Source organism: Eucyclogobius newberryi, unplaced genomic scaffold (assembly GCF_026437365.1).
Source record: "Eucyclogobius newberryi isolate DKJ021-1_F unplaced genomic scaffold, fEucNew1.0.hap1 SCAF_8, whole genome shotgun sequence".
Taxonomy (NCBI): Eukaryota; Metazoa; Chordata; class Actinopteri; order Gobiiformes; family Gobiidae; genus Eucyclogobius; species Eucyclogobius newberryi.
Window position 1 is genome coordinate 1 of NW_027316500.1, and position 13139 is coordinate 13139.

At 43.1% G+C, this 13139-nt stretch overlaps 9 non-coding genes across 9 annotated transcripts; all 9 read right to left on the reverse strand.

Annotated features, from left to right (window-relative positions):
• Positions 1 to 3672: 3672 nt before the first annotated feature.
• On the reverse strand, positions 3673 to 3763 carry trnar-ucu (transfer RNA arginine (anticodon UCU)). Its single transcript is given in 2 exon segments — positions 3673 to 3708; positions 3727 to 3763. It is a non-coding gene; the product is annotated as a tRNA-Arg (tRNA).
• A 1237-nt stretch (positions 3764 to 5000) lies between these two features.
• trnat-agu (transfer RNA threonine (anticodon AGU)) lies at positions 5001 to 5074 on the reverse strand. The gene has a single exon. It is a non-coding gene; the product is annotated as a tRNA-Thr (tRNA).
• A 578-nt stretch (positions 5075 to 5652) lies between these two features.
• Positions 5653 to 5743, reverse strand: trnar-ucu (transfer RNA arginine (anticodon UCU)). Its single transcript is given in 2 exon segments — positions 5653 to 5688; positions 5707 to 5743. It is a non-coding gene; the product is annotated as a tRNA-Arg (tRNA).
• A 1237-nt stretch (positions 5744 to 6980) lies between these two features.
• Positions 6981 to 7054, reverse strand: trnat-agu (transfer RNA threonine (anticodon AGU)). The gene has a single exon. It is a non-coding gene; the product is annotated as a tRNA-Thr (tRNA).
• Positions 7055 to 7632: 578 nt separating this feature from the next.
• On the reverse strand, positions 7633 to 7723 carry trnar-ucu (transfer RNA arginine (anticodon UCU)). Its single transcript is given in 2 exon segments — positions 7633 to 7668; positions 7687 to 7723. It is a non-coding gene; the product is annotated as a tRNA-Arg (tRNA).
• A 1237-nt stretch (positions 7724 to 8960) lies between these two features.
• trnat-agu (transfer RNA threonine (anticodon AGU)) lies at positions 8961 to 9034 on the reverse strand. The gene has a single exon. It is a non-coding gene; the product is annotated as a tRNA-Thr (tRNA).
• An 86-nt stretch (positions 9035 to 9120) lies between these two features.
• On the reverse strand, positions 9121 to 9194 carry trnan-guu (transfer RNA asparagine (anticodon GUU)). The gene has a single exon. It is a non-coding gene; the product is annotated as a tRNA-Asn (tRNA).
• Positions 9195 to 9612: 418 nt separating this feature from the next.
• trnar-ucu (transfer RNA arginine (anticodon UCU)) lies at positions 9613 to 9703 on the reverse strand. The gene is given in 2 exon segments: positions 9613 to 9648; positions 9667 to 9703. It is a non-coding gene; the product is annotated as a tRNA-Arg (tRNA).
• A 1478-nt stretch (positions 9704 to 11181) lies between these two features.
• trnal-caa (transfer RNA leucine (anticodon CAA)) lies at positions 11182 to 11291 on the reverse strand. The gene is made up of 2 exons: positions 11254 to 11291; positions 11182 to 11220 (listed from the first exon to the last, which is right to left on the reverse strand). It is a non-coding gene; the product is annotated as a tRNA-Leu (tRNA).
• Between the last annotated feature and the right edge of the window lie 1848 nt (positions 11292 to 13139).

Below are 13139 nucleotides of genomic sequence, written 5' to 3' on the forward strand. Positions count from 1 at the left end.
TACGGCCCGAAAAAACGACAGAGTCGCTCGGGTATAGTGTACTATTGCCGAAAAATGACAGAGTCTTTTCAGGTATAGTGTACTATTTCGGTTTTTACTCTAAGTCCCTCAGGGGCATATGGTGCTATACTATGATGGTCAGATCACCTCCAGGCCCCAGGGGAGTGCTTTTCTGGGGGCAAACAGTGCACTGATGATGGGGGATTATTTCATTTTGCTCATTTTGGTGTTTTTTCACATTTTAACCCATTTTCACCCCTTTTGCTCACAACTTCATACTACGGCCCGGAAAAACGACAGAGTCGCTCGGGTATAGTGTACTATTGCCGAAAAATGACAGAGTCTTTTCAGGTATAGTGTACTATTTCGGTTTTTACTCTAAGTCCCTCAGGGGCATATGGTGCTATACTATGATGGTCAGATCACCTCCAGGCCCCAGGGGAGTGCTTTTCTGGGGGCAAACAGTGCACTGATGATGGGGGATTATTTCATTTTGCTCATTTTGGTGTTTTTTCACATTTTAACCCATTTTCACCCCTTTTGCTCACAACTTCATACTACGGCCCGGAAAAACGACAGAGTCGCTCGGGTATAGTGTACTATTGCCGAAAAACGACAGAGTCCCTCGGGTATAGTGTACTATTGCCGAAAAACGACAGAGTCCCTCGGGTATAGTGTACTATTGCCGAAAAACGACAGAGTCCCTCGGGTATAGTGTACTATTGCCGAAAAACGACAGAGTCCCTCGGGTATAGTGTACTATTGCCGAAAAACGACAGAGTCCCTCGGGTATAGTGTACTATTGGCTGGAAGCTCGGTTTTTTTTCTAAGTCCAGCAGGGGTATATGGTACTATATTCTGGTGGTCAGATCACCTCCAGGCCCCAGGGGAGTGCTTTTCTGGGGGCAAACTGTGCACTGATGATGGGGGATTATTTCATTTTGCTCATTTTGGTGTTTTTTCACATTTTAACCCATTTTCACCCCTTTTTCTCACATCTTCAAACTCGGGCCCTGATTACAAGTTCTGACCAAATGATGACAAACACGGTTTTTATTATGTATTTTTTTCATTTTTTTTATTTTTCCAACTTATACATCCATCATTGGTGCCAGGCAGGTTGTGGAGAAAGCAGTGAAGAAAGGAGAGAGCCATCACAGAAAAGATGTCCATCCAGGGTCAAGGTACCCTGCACTTTTACATATCCAAATGACAGCATTTAAAGTTTTTTAGCGTATGGTATCTCTCGTTGCATGGAACCGCACAGAGGCCAACGCCACACTGACGGCACCTGTACTTTGTTTGCCGCCTGCCTTTGGTACGAGAGCGGTCAGAGCACACGGCGCAGTCTGGACGTCCCTCTGCTTGACAAAGCCAATGACGCTCTGTGAGTCTCTGTGGCATTTCACTTTCCGGTCTTGAGCGCCTTTCTTGTTTTTTGGAGTGATCAGCCAGTAATGCATCAATAATGTTCTGAATGTAAACCTTTAAAGGTTTGTGTGGGCCTGGAGTGGATTTGGTGTATATGATGTGTGAGTTGACAATACTTATGCTTATAATGGCATTGAATATGCGATGATACCATTTCCGGGACCTGTGTGGAAAGAGGTATGTCTTCATCCTCTGGTCAGCAGTGTCCACTCCACCCATGTAGGCGTTGTACTGGTCGACACATACAGGTCTTTTGATGTCACGGAAGCCAGTGTCATCTGTCTTGGATCGGATCCTCCTCTGAACACAATCATTTCCATGGACTGTGGACAACATGGTGAGACGTTTAGTATCGTGCCAAGCACAAGCCAGGAGTTTTCCCTTTCTGCAAAAAACTGGGTCATCTCCTTTTTTCAGCTGTAAGACACTTTTACCAAGGCATTTTGGCATCCCCAACCTGGTAATCCTTACCGTCCCACACAGTCCAGTTTCCAAATCTGCTAATTCATTTGCAATTACAGGCGAGGTATAGTAACTGTCCATGTAAATCTCGTGTCCTTTGCCCGTAAAGGGAGAAACCAACTCACGGACAACTGCGTGTGTTGCACTGATGTTGCTTGCATTATTTTTGTACTGTCCAGTGTGCATTGACCAGCGCAAAACATACCCTGAACAGCTTTCACTCAGGGCATACACTCTATAGCCATATTTGTCAGGTTTATTCGGAGAGTAACATTTTAGTGAAGATCTCCCCTTGAAAGCTATTGTCATTTCATCTAAAGAAAGCTCCTTGATTGGACTGTAAACTGCTGCAAATTTGGGAATAATCAAATCTATTATTGGGCGGACTTTGAACAGTTTATCGTGCCCGGGCTCGCCTGTTCTCACATAATCATTATTGTTGACAAAATGAAAGAACGAAAGAATGATTTCAAATCTGTTTCTTGACATTACATTTCCAAATCCAGGCGTTTGTGTAAGCCAAAATGTTCCCCAGTAATCCTCGATTTCAGGTTTCTCAACAAGGCCCATGGAGAGATGCAAAGCGAAGAAAGCTTTCATTTCGGTGACTGATACATCATACCACTCAAGAAATCTTGAATGTGGCTTCAGAATCATAGGTGCCATACACTGATGTGCATATCTATTTGTTTCATCAGTAATGAAAGTCCAAAACTGATCGGTCAGAAAGAGTGACAGAATATCAAATGGATTAGCATCCGTCAGATCCATCTCTCCTGTGTAGCCAACTGGGTCTTCAAAAGGTTTGATCCATGCCTCAAATACCTCGACCTCTCTCAGCATGTCCCAGCTCTCATCCACCGGGCAAGTTTTACTGCAGCCACTGGTTCCACTGGTTCCTCGCCTCCGTCTGTCCTTTGCACCTGTCCGTTGTTTCGAAGTCCCTTCATCTCCACTTGGAAATCCATCGTCACTCTCGGGGAGATAATACCCTTCAGAGTCAGAATCTGCTGTAAATTGCATGCCACGTGTACTTCCTCCAGCCATTTTTTTCCTTACCGGATCTGCCCTGGATCATACCTGGCTAATAAAGGGAAGTTGCACCGAACCGACCAATGACTGAAGTGATTCATTTTCTACTATTATTTCATTAATTTCCTTGTACGGTAAAGTTGCATTTCTGCGACTTTGGCGCTTAAAGGGTTAGAAGCTACTCCAACCTGTTTCAGCTAGATATTCAGTGTCCAATATTACCTCATAGATTTTGCCTGCTATACCTCTTCCAATCGTCCCTGGGTGGGCTCGAACGACCAACCTCCCGGATAACAGCCGAGCGCGCTGGCCAATTGCGCCACAGAGACAAACAGCCCGCTCAATAAAATATTTGCGAGTCGACAAGCCGCAATATCTTTTTTTTTAAAGAGAGCCAGCAACATTCGAAAGTTCAGCCCCTGTCCAATCAACTGTGTTTAATGGAGAGCGAGGGCATCAATCTTTCTACCTTTGAGCTAAATCCCCTGTACCAATGTAGCTATAAAAAAACTGGAAGTCTTTCAATCAATCGACTCTCGCCAATTTATTGCGCACTCAATATCCTGCAGTTAATCTGGATATTGAGGAAAAATTGCAAGATAATGTTATTTGACATAATGCCGATGTATTTGCTTACTTTTTCAAGCACACTTGGCAATTGAACCTCGTTCAGCAGTGCCTTTCATCAAATAGTAAAGCGAGCAGATTTTCCATTGTAAAAAAAGTAGTATGTTCTCTCACCATTAGCGACTCTGGTGGGACTCGAACCCACAACCTTTGAATGCCCTTACAAATTATGCCTAGAAGTCCAATGCGCTATCCATTGCGCCACAGAGCCCATACATCCTTCCATGATGCTCATTTCCACAAACGCAAAACACGGTTTTCATCCAAAATGGGTCCACATCAGTCATTCCTTGCCAACAAACTGAGAATCAAAAAGTGAAAAGAGTGCAGTTAATCTGTGTGTGCAGGGATACTTTTCCATCTTATTCCAATTTGTAACAGCAGCGCATTTTCTGTCGTTGTAAATGATTTGCATGCTTGAATGGACAACTGAGTAGTAGTAGGTTTGAGATGGGCCGGTAATTATTTAGCACTGTGGCATCAAGACTGCTCTTCTTTAAGACAGGCTTAATGACTGCAGTTTTAAGGATCTTGGGAAAATTCCAGATCCAAGCAACATGTTGACTTTTTGATTGATTGGAGCCAACAGACTGCTCACCATAGACTTTAAAAATCTAGTAGGCAATGCATAAAGGCAGCATGTAGTGGAACTCAGACTTGTGGTGATCTCTTGGAAAGTTTTGTCAGCCACAAATGCAAAATGGGTTAACTCCAGTTGTCTAGCTGGCTGCGTGCTTGTTATCTGCAAATAATGGTATTTTTAATGTTCTGAACTGAGTCTTGCAAAGAAGACTGCAAACTCATTGCACCTGGAGAAATACAGAAACCATCAAAGTAACATTTACCACACTGTAATTTGAAATATTAACCCGCTTTGTCATTAGCAGGTCCAGAGTGTGCCCTTTGCCCTTGGTGGGGCCACTCAGGTGCTGAGTAAGACCAAAGCTTCTGAGGACAGCGCCAAACTCTTTAGAAGAAGACGAGGTTGAGCGGGACGTGAAGGAAGGAGGGAACAGTCACTCACGTACGGGAAACTCCTACCAAGCAGTGGCCAGCCTATAGCACACTGGGATTCTGTGGTATTTGAACCAAATTCAGCAGTTCCTTTCATCAGTTAATAACACAAGCAGGCTTTCCTATTTACCAATGTAGATAACAGGGGTTACAACAGTGACTCTGGTGGGTCTCGAACTCACAGCCTTTGAATGCCTTTGCAACTTTTGTCTGATTCCCCTTTTTCACAAAAGCAAAACAGTCATCCAAAAACGGTCTACATCAATCAATCAATCCTTACCATCAAACTGAGAAACAAGGAGTGAAAAGAGTGCATTTACTCTGTTTATTCAGGGATACTTTTCAATCTCTAATTAAAAAATGTAAAAGAGCTCTTTCAGTGATAAGTTTTTCTGTACATGTAAACAACTGATTTGCTTGAAAGGCTGTCATGAAGGCACTGCTGGGATTTGAACCCAGGATCTCCTGTTTACTAGACAGGCACTTTGACCATCTAAGCCACAGCGCCTCTTAAAAGCTACTCCAACCTGTTTCAGCTAGATATTCAGTGACCAATATTACCTCATAGATTTTGCCTGCTATACCTCTTCCAATCGTCCCTGGGTGGGCTCGAACCACCAACCTCCTGGTTAACAGCCGAGCGCGCTGGCCAATTCAACCACAGAGACAAACAGCCCGCTCCATAAAATATTTGCGAGTCGACAAGCCGAAATATCTTTTTTTTTAAAGAGAGCCAGCAACATTCGAAAGTTCAGCCCCTGTCCAATCAACTGTGTTTAATGGAGAGCGAGGGCATCAATCTTTCTACCTTTGAGCTAAATCCCCTGTACCAATGTAGCTATAAAAAAACTGGAAGTCTTTCAATCAATCGACTCTCGCCAATTTATTGCGCACTCAATATACTGCAGTTAATCTGGATATTGAGGAAAAATTGCAAGATAATGTTATTTGACATAATGCCGATGTATTTGCTTACTTTTTCAAGCACACTTGGCAATTGAACCTCGTTCAGCAGTGCCTTTCATCAGATAGTAAAGCGAGCAGATTTTCCATTGTAAAAAAACTAGTATGTTCTCTCACCATTAGCGACTCTGGTGGGACTCGAACCCACAACCTTTGAATACCCTTGCAAATTATGCCTAGAAGTCCAATGCGCTATCCATTGCGCCACAGAGCCCATACATCCTTCCATGATGCTCATTTCCACAAACGCAAAACACGGTTTTCATCCAAAATGGGTCCACATCAGTCATTCCTTGCCAACAAACTGAGAATCAAAAAGTGAAAAGAGTGCAGTTAATCTGTGTGTGCAGGGATACTTTTCCATCTTATTCCAATTTGTAACAGCAGCGCATTTTCTGTCGTTGTAAATAATTTGCATGCTTGAATGGACAACTGAGTAGTAGTAGGTTTGAGATGGGCCGGTAATTATTTAGCACTGTGGCATCAAGACTGCTCTTCTTTAAGACAGGCTTAATGACTGCAGTTTTAAGGATCTTGGGAAAATTCCAGATCCAAGCAACATGTTGACTTTTTGATTGATTGGAGCCAACAGACTGCTCACCATAGACTTTAAAAATCTAGTAGGCAATGCATAAAGGCAGCATGTAGTGGAACTCAGACTTGTGGTGATCTCTTGGAAAGTTTTGTCAGCCACAAATGCAAAATGGGTTAACTCCAGTTGTCTAGCTGGCTGCGTGCTTGTTATCTGCAAATAATGGTATTTTTAATGTTCTGAACTGAGTCTTGCAAAGAAGACTGCAAACTCATTGCACCTGGAGAAATACAGAAACCATCAAAGTAACATTTACCACACTGTAATTTGAAATATTAACCCGCTTTGTCATTAGCAGGTCCAGAGTGTGCCCTTTGCCCTTGGTGGGGCCACTCAGGTGCTGAGTAAGACCAAAGCTTCTGAGGACAGCGCCAAACTCTTTAGAAGAAGACGAGGTTGAGCGGGACGTGAAGGAAGGAAGGAACAGTCACTCACGTACGGGAAACTCCTACCAAGCAGTGGCCAGCCTATAGCACACTGGGATTCTGTGGTAATTGAACCAAATTTAGCAGTTCCTTTCATCAGTTAATAACACAAGCAGGCTTTCCTATTTACCAATGTAGATAACAGGGGTTACAGCAGTGACTCTGGTGGGTCTCGAACTCACAGCCTTTGAATGCCTTTGCAACTTTTGTCTGATTCCCCTTTTTCACAAAAGCAAAACAGTCATCCAAAAACGGTCTACATCAATCAATCAATCCTTACCATCAAACTGAGAAACAAGGAGTGAAAAGAGTGCATTTACTCTGTTTATTCAGGGATACTTTTCAATCTCTAATTAAAAAATGTAAAAGAGCTCTTTCAGTGATAAGTTTTTCTGTACATGTAAACAACTGATTTGCTTAAAAGGCTATCATGAAGGCACTGCTGGGATTTGAACCCAGGATCTCCTGTTTACTAGACAGGCACTTTGACCATCTAAGCCACAGCGCCTCTTAAAAACTGCTCCAACCTGTTTCAGCTAGATATTCAGTGACCAATATTACCTCATAGATTTTGCCTGCTATACCTCTTCCAATCATCCCTGGGTGGGCTCGAACCACCAACCTCCCGGTTAACAGCCGAGCGCACTGGCCAATTGCGCCACAGAGACAAACAGCCCGCTCAATAAAATATTTGCGAGTCGACAAGCCGCAATATCTTTTTTTTTAAAGAGAGCCAGCAACATTCGAAAGTTCAGCCCCTGTCCAATCAACTGTGTTTAATGGAGAGCGAGGGCATCAATCTTTCTACCTTTGAGCTAAATCCCCTGTACCAATGTAGCTATAAAAAAACTGGAAGTCTTTCAATCAATCGACTCTCGCCAATTTATTGCGCACTCAATATACTGCAGTTAATCTGGATATTGAGGAAAAATTGCAAGATAATGTTATTTGACATAATGCCGATGTATTTGCTTACTTTTTCAAGCACACTTGGCAATTGAACCTCGTTCAGCAGTGCCTTTCATCAGATAGTAAAGCGAGCAGATTTTCCATTGTAAAAAAACTAGTATGTTCTCTCACCATTAGCGACTCTGGTGGGACTCGAACCCACAACCTTTGAATACCCTTGCAAATTATGCCTAGAAGTCCAATGCGCTATCCATTGCGCCACAGAGCCCATACATCCTTCCATGATGCTCATTTCCACAAACGCAAAACACGGTTTTCATCCAAAATGGGTCCACATCAGTCATTCCTTGCCAACAAACTGAGAATCAAAAAGTGAAAAGAGTGCAGTTAATCTGTGTGTGCAGGGATAATTTTCCATCTTATTCCAATTTGTAACAGCAGCGCATTTTCTGTCGTTGTAAATAATTTGCATGCTTGAATGGACAACTGAGTAGTAGTAGGTTTGAGATGGGCCGGTAATTATTTAGCACTGTGGCATCAAGACTGCTCTTCTTTAAGACAGGCTTAATGACTGCAGTTTTAAGGATCTTGGGAAAATTCCAGATCCAAGCAACATGTTGACTTTTTGATTGATTGGAGCCAACAGACTGCTCACCATAGACTTTAAAAATCTAGTAGGCAATGCATAAAGGCAGCATGTAGTGGAACTCAGACTTGTGGTGATCTCTTGGAAAGTTTTGTCAGCCACAAATGCAAAATGGGTTAACTCCAGTTGTCTAGCTGGCTGCGTGCTTGTTATCTGCAAATAATGGTATTTTTAATGTTCTGAACTGAGTCTTGCAAAGAAGACTGCAAACTCATTGCACCTGGAGAAATACAGAAACCATCAAAGTAACATTTACCACACTGTAATTTGAAATATTAACCCGCTTTGTCATTAGCAGGTCCAGAGTGTGCCCTTTGCCCTTGGTGGGGCCACTCAGGTGCTGAGTAAGACCAAAGCTTCTGAGGACAGCGCCAAACTCTTTAGAAGAAGACGAGGTTGAGCGGGACGTGAAGGAAGGAAGGAACAGTCACTCACGTACGGGAAACTCCTACCAAGCAGTGGCCAGCCTATAGCACACTGGGATTCTGTGGTAATTGAACCAAATTTAGCAGTTCCTTTCATCAGTTAATAACACAAGCAGGCTTTCCTATTTACCAATGTAGATAACAGGGGTTACAGCAGTGACTCTGGTGGGTCTCGAACTCACAGCCTTTGAATGCCTTTGCAACTTTTGTCTGATTCCCCTTTTTCACAAAAGCAAAACAGTCATCCAAAAACGGTCTACATCAATCAATCAATCCTTACCATCAAACTGAGAAACAAGGAGTGAAAAGAGTGCATTTACTCTGTTTATTCAGGGATACTTTTCAATCTCTAATTAAAAAATGTAAAAGAGCTCTTTCAGTGATAAGTTTTTCTGTACATGTAAACAACTGATTTGCTTGAAAGGCTATCATGAAGGCACTGTTGGGATTTGAACCCAGGATCTCCTGTTTACTAGACAGGCACTTTGACCATCTAAGTCACAGCGCCTCTTAAAAGCTACTCCAACCTGTTTCAGCTAGATATTCAGTGACCAATATTACCTCATAGATTTTGCCTGCTATACCTCTTCCAATCGTCCCTGGGTGGGCTCGAACCACCAACCTCCCGGTTAACAGCCGAGCGCGCTGGCCAATTGCGCCACAGAGACAAACAGCCCGCTCAATAAAATATTTGCGAGTCGACAAGCCGCAATATCTTTTTTTTTAAAGAGAGCCAGCAACATTCGAAAGTTCAGCCCCTGTCCAATCAACTGTGTTTAATGGAGAGCGAGGGCATCAATCTTTCTACCTTTGAGCTAAATCCCCTGTACCAATGTAGCTATAAAAAAACTGGAAGTCTTTCAATCAATCGACTCTCGCCAATTTATTGCGCACTCAATATACTGCAGTTAATCTGGATATTGAGGAAAAATTGCAAGATAATGTTATTTGACATAATGCCGGTGTATTTGCTTACTTTTTCAAGCAGACTTGGCAATTGAACCTCGTTCAGCAGTGCCTTTCATCAGATAGTAAAGCGAGCAGATTTTCCATTGTAAAAAAACTAGTATGTTCTCTCACCATAAGCGACTCTGGTGGGACTCGAACCCACAACCTTTGAATGCGCTTGCAAATTATGCCTAGAAGACCAATGCGCTATCCATTGCGCCACAGAGCCCATACATCCTTCCATGATGCTCATTTCCACAAACGCAAAACACGGTTTTCATCCAAAATGGGTCCACATCAGTCATTCCTTGCCAACAAACTGAGAATCAAAAAGTGAAAAGAGTGCAGTTAATCTGTGTGTGCAGGGATACTTTTCCATCTTATTCCAATTTGTAACAGCAGCGCATTTTCTGTCGTTGTAAATAATTTGCATGCTTGAATGGACAACTGAGTAGTAGTAGGTTTGAGATGGGCCGGTAATTATTTAGCACTGTGGCATCAAGACTGCTCTTCTTTAAGACAGGCTTAATGACTGCAGTTTTAAGGATCTTGGGAAAATTCCAGATCCAAGCAACATGTTGACTTTTTGATTGATTGGAGCCAACAGACTGCTCACCATAGACTTTAAAAATCTAGTAGGCAATGCATAAAGGCAGCATGTAGTGGAACTCAGACTTGTGGTGATCTCTTGGAAAGTTTTGTCAGCCACAAATGCAAAATGGGTTAACTCCAGTTGTCTAGCTGGCTGCGTGCTTGTTATCTGCAAATAATGGTATTTTTAATGTTCTGAACTGAGTCTTGCAAAGAAGACTGCAAACTCATTGCACCTGGAGAAATACAGAAACCATCAAAGTAACATTTACCGCACTGTAATTTGAAATATTAACCCGCTTTGTCATTAGCAGGTCCAGAGTGTGCCCTTTGCCCTTGGTGGGGCCACTCAGGTGCTGAGTAAGACCAAAGCTTCTGAGGACAGCGCCAAACTCTTTAGAAGAAGACGAGGTTGAGCGGGACGTGAAGGAAGGAAGGAACAGTCACTCACGTACGGGAAACTCCTACCAAGCAGTGGCCAGCCTATAGCACACTGGGATTCTGTGGTAATTGAACCAAATTTAGCAGTTCCTTTCATCAGTTAATAACACAAGCAGGCTTTCCTATTTACCAATGTAGATAACAGGGGTTACAGCAGTGACTCTGGTGGGTCTCGAACTCACAGCCTTTGAATGCCTTTGCAACTTTTGTCTGATTCCCCTTTTTCACAAAAGCAAAACAGTCATCCAAAAACGGTCTACATCAATCAATCAATCCTTACCATCAAACTGAGAAACAAGGAGTGAAAAGAGTGCATTTACTCTGTTTATTCAGGGATACTTTTCAATCTCTAATTAAAAAATGTAAAAGAGCTCTTTCAGAAAACCCAGAATTTTTCAGTTCTAAGTCTGGTAAATTAATCACTTTAATTTCTCAGTGAGTGGTCACAATTACAGTATAAGACATATGATACAGTTCACTTTGAATGTACTCAATGGTTTGACAGTACAGCATCTACGTAGTAGATTGGCCATCACATCACAATTCATCATCGGAAGTAACACTTCATTTGAAATCTTAAGCCAATACGACAAGTTTTCAGTCCATTGTCACACATATGTGCTTGTAATTTAGGATGTAAAAATGGCTTCCTTTCCAAAGGAAATATTTTTTTTTTGTCAGGAGTGGGATTTGAACCCACGCCGCCATTCAGAGAACAGAATCCCCTGTGGCGAGGAAGGAGTTTACCTTGAGTCTGGCGCCTTAGACCGCTCGGCCATCCTGACACTTTATTTGTGTGAACTGTGAGTATACAGAATCAGATCCGTTATTACAGTAGCACAAATGACCGTACCTATACTTTGGTAAAAAAACACATCAAACTGCTGTCTCTTTTTAAAGGAGTTTGATGTGGTTGTTGTCACATCAAACTACTGCGTCCTTTAAAAGTCCACATCAAGCTAATGCTTCTTTTTAAAGTCTATTGCAATTGAGATGTCAGTCGAGAGCCGTAACAGCAGTAGTGCATCCAAGAAAGCTGTGTAGTGAATGGATATAGAACCTTTAGTGAAGCAGGAGCCAACAGGCTATTCACATCCTTGTGTAGGGTCTCAAACTACAGGTATTCAGTTTACGATTAAGGAAGATTTCTTAGCAGAAACGAGACAAGACGGGGCACCAGGGTAAAACCCAAAAAGCTAAGATACGGTCCTTAATCGCGCTCGTTAAAAGGTCTGAAGGGTGTTTCACGATTCAGGGACTTACGCATAGTCTAATCAAACAAACAATAGTCAATAACTCTTTCGTGTAGTTTATTTATCAAAAGGGCAATCAAAAAGGGCACCGGAGCAGAAATGCGCACAGGTAAATCACAGGTGATGTTATATCAGATTTAACAGCAGATTTCATGCAGATAATGTTAAACCAGGGTTTTGCCTTTGATAATCAAACGTGTCTATAATAATCTATATCAAAAAGAGGGAAAGTGAGAAGCTAAGGGAGGAGGAACAGCTGAGTTCTACCCAAATCACGCCACAAAAGAACCGCACACTGAAGTCGGCTTACGATTTTGTAGAACTCGGTCCGGCTGGTCCTTGTCCGCGGACGAGATCCGTGGCGAGGCAGCGGCGTGGAGCGGTGTGGCGGGCGAAGGCAGTGGCGTGCCGCGATATCCGTGACGCGGGGCGGCAGCGGTGGCGCGAGACGGCGCGTAGAGCGGTGTGGCAGGCGAAGGCAGTGGCGTGCCGAGATGTCCGTGACGCGGGGCGGCAGCGGTGGCGCGAGGTGGCGCGTGGCGATGTCCGGGAGTTCCTTTGCGGTAGAACGCTTTAGCGGCGTGTTAGCTCCTCACGCGGCCTTTACTCAGATGAGAACGTAGCGCTGATCCACGTAAACGGCGTAGATTACTTCAAAAATAGGAGAAGCGAAGTAGAAAAGAAAGTCTCTGTCCGGTTTAGCGCTTAAGCTTAGTTCCAGGTGTTTCCAGGTGTTTTCAGAGTTCAGGGGGGCGATGAGGCTGGCCTAGTCTTGTCGACCCACGTGGCGGACGCTTTGTTGAGACAAAGGAAAAGTAAACAGGCTCGTCCGTGGAGACGGCTTCAAAGAGATAGACAAAGGCTTGAACAAAAAAAAAAGAAGAAGAGAGCAAGAAGAGAAGAGAGGAGAAGAGAGCGTTCCAAGCTCGGAGCGTCTTTTTGTCACCTAGCGCCGCAGGGCACGCTGGGAGCGTAGATACATTTTACATCTTCTTTCACCTGTGATGGGCACTCGAGTTAAAGCATTGGGAATATAAAACTCTTAATCTCAGGGTCGTGGGTTCGAGCCCCACGTTGGGCGGAGTTGATTTTAAGCTTTATGGACTGCTTGCCTTTACAACCCGTGAAATCTTGGTCATAAATTTTCTTCTGTTGGAACCGAAAGAAGAATTATTAAACCCTCTGTAACAATGAGATTTCAACTATTTCACTCAATTCTCATCACCTGTTAAAGTCATCTCTTTATATGGACTGTACATAATTGGAAAGACTTCATCTAGTGTAAGGTTGCCAAAGCATTTACTTTGTACTGATTTTTGGAACATTATCTTTGAGATAAGGGAGCTCAATGTCAGCATCGCTGAAATGTCCAAGGTGTCA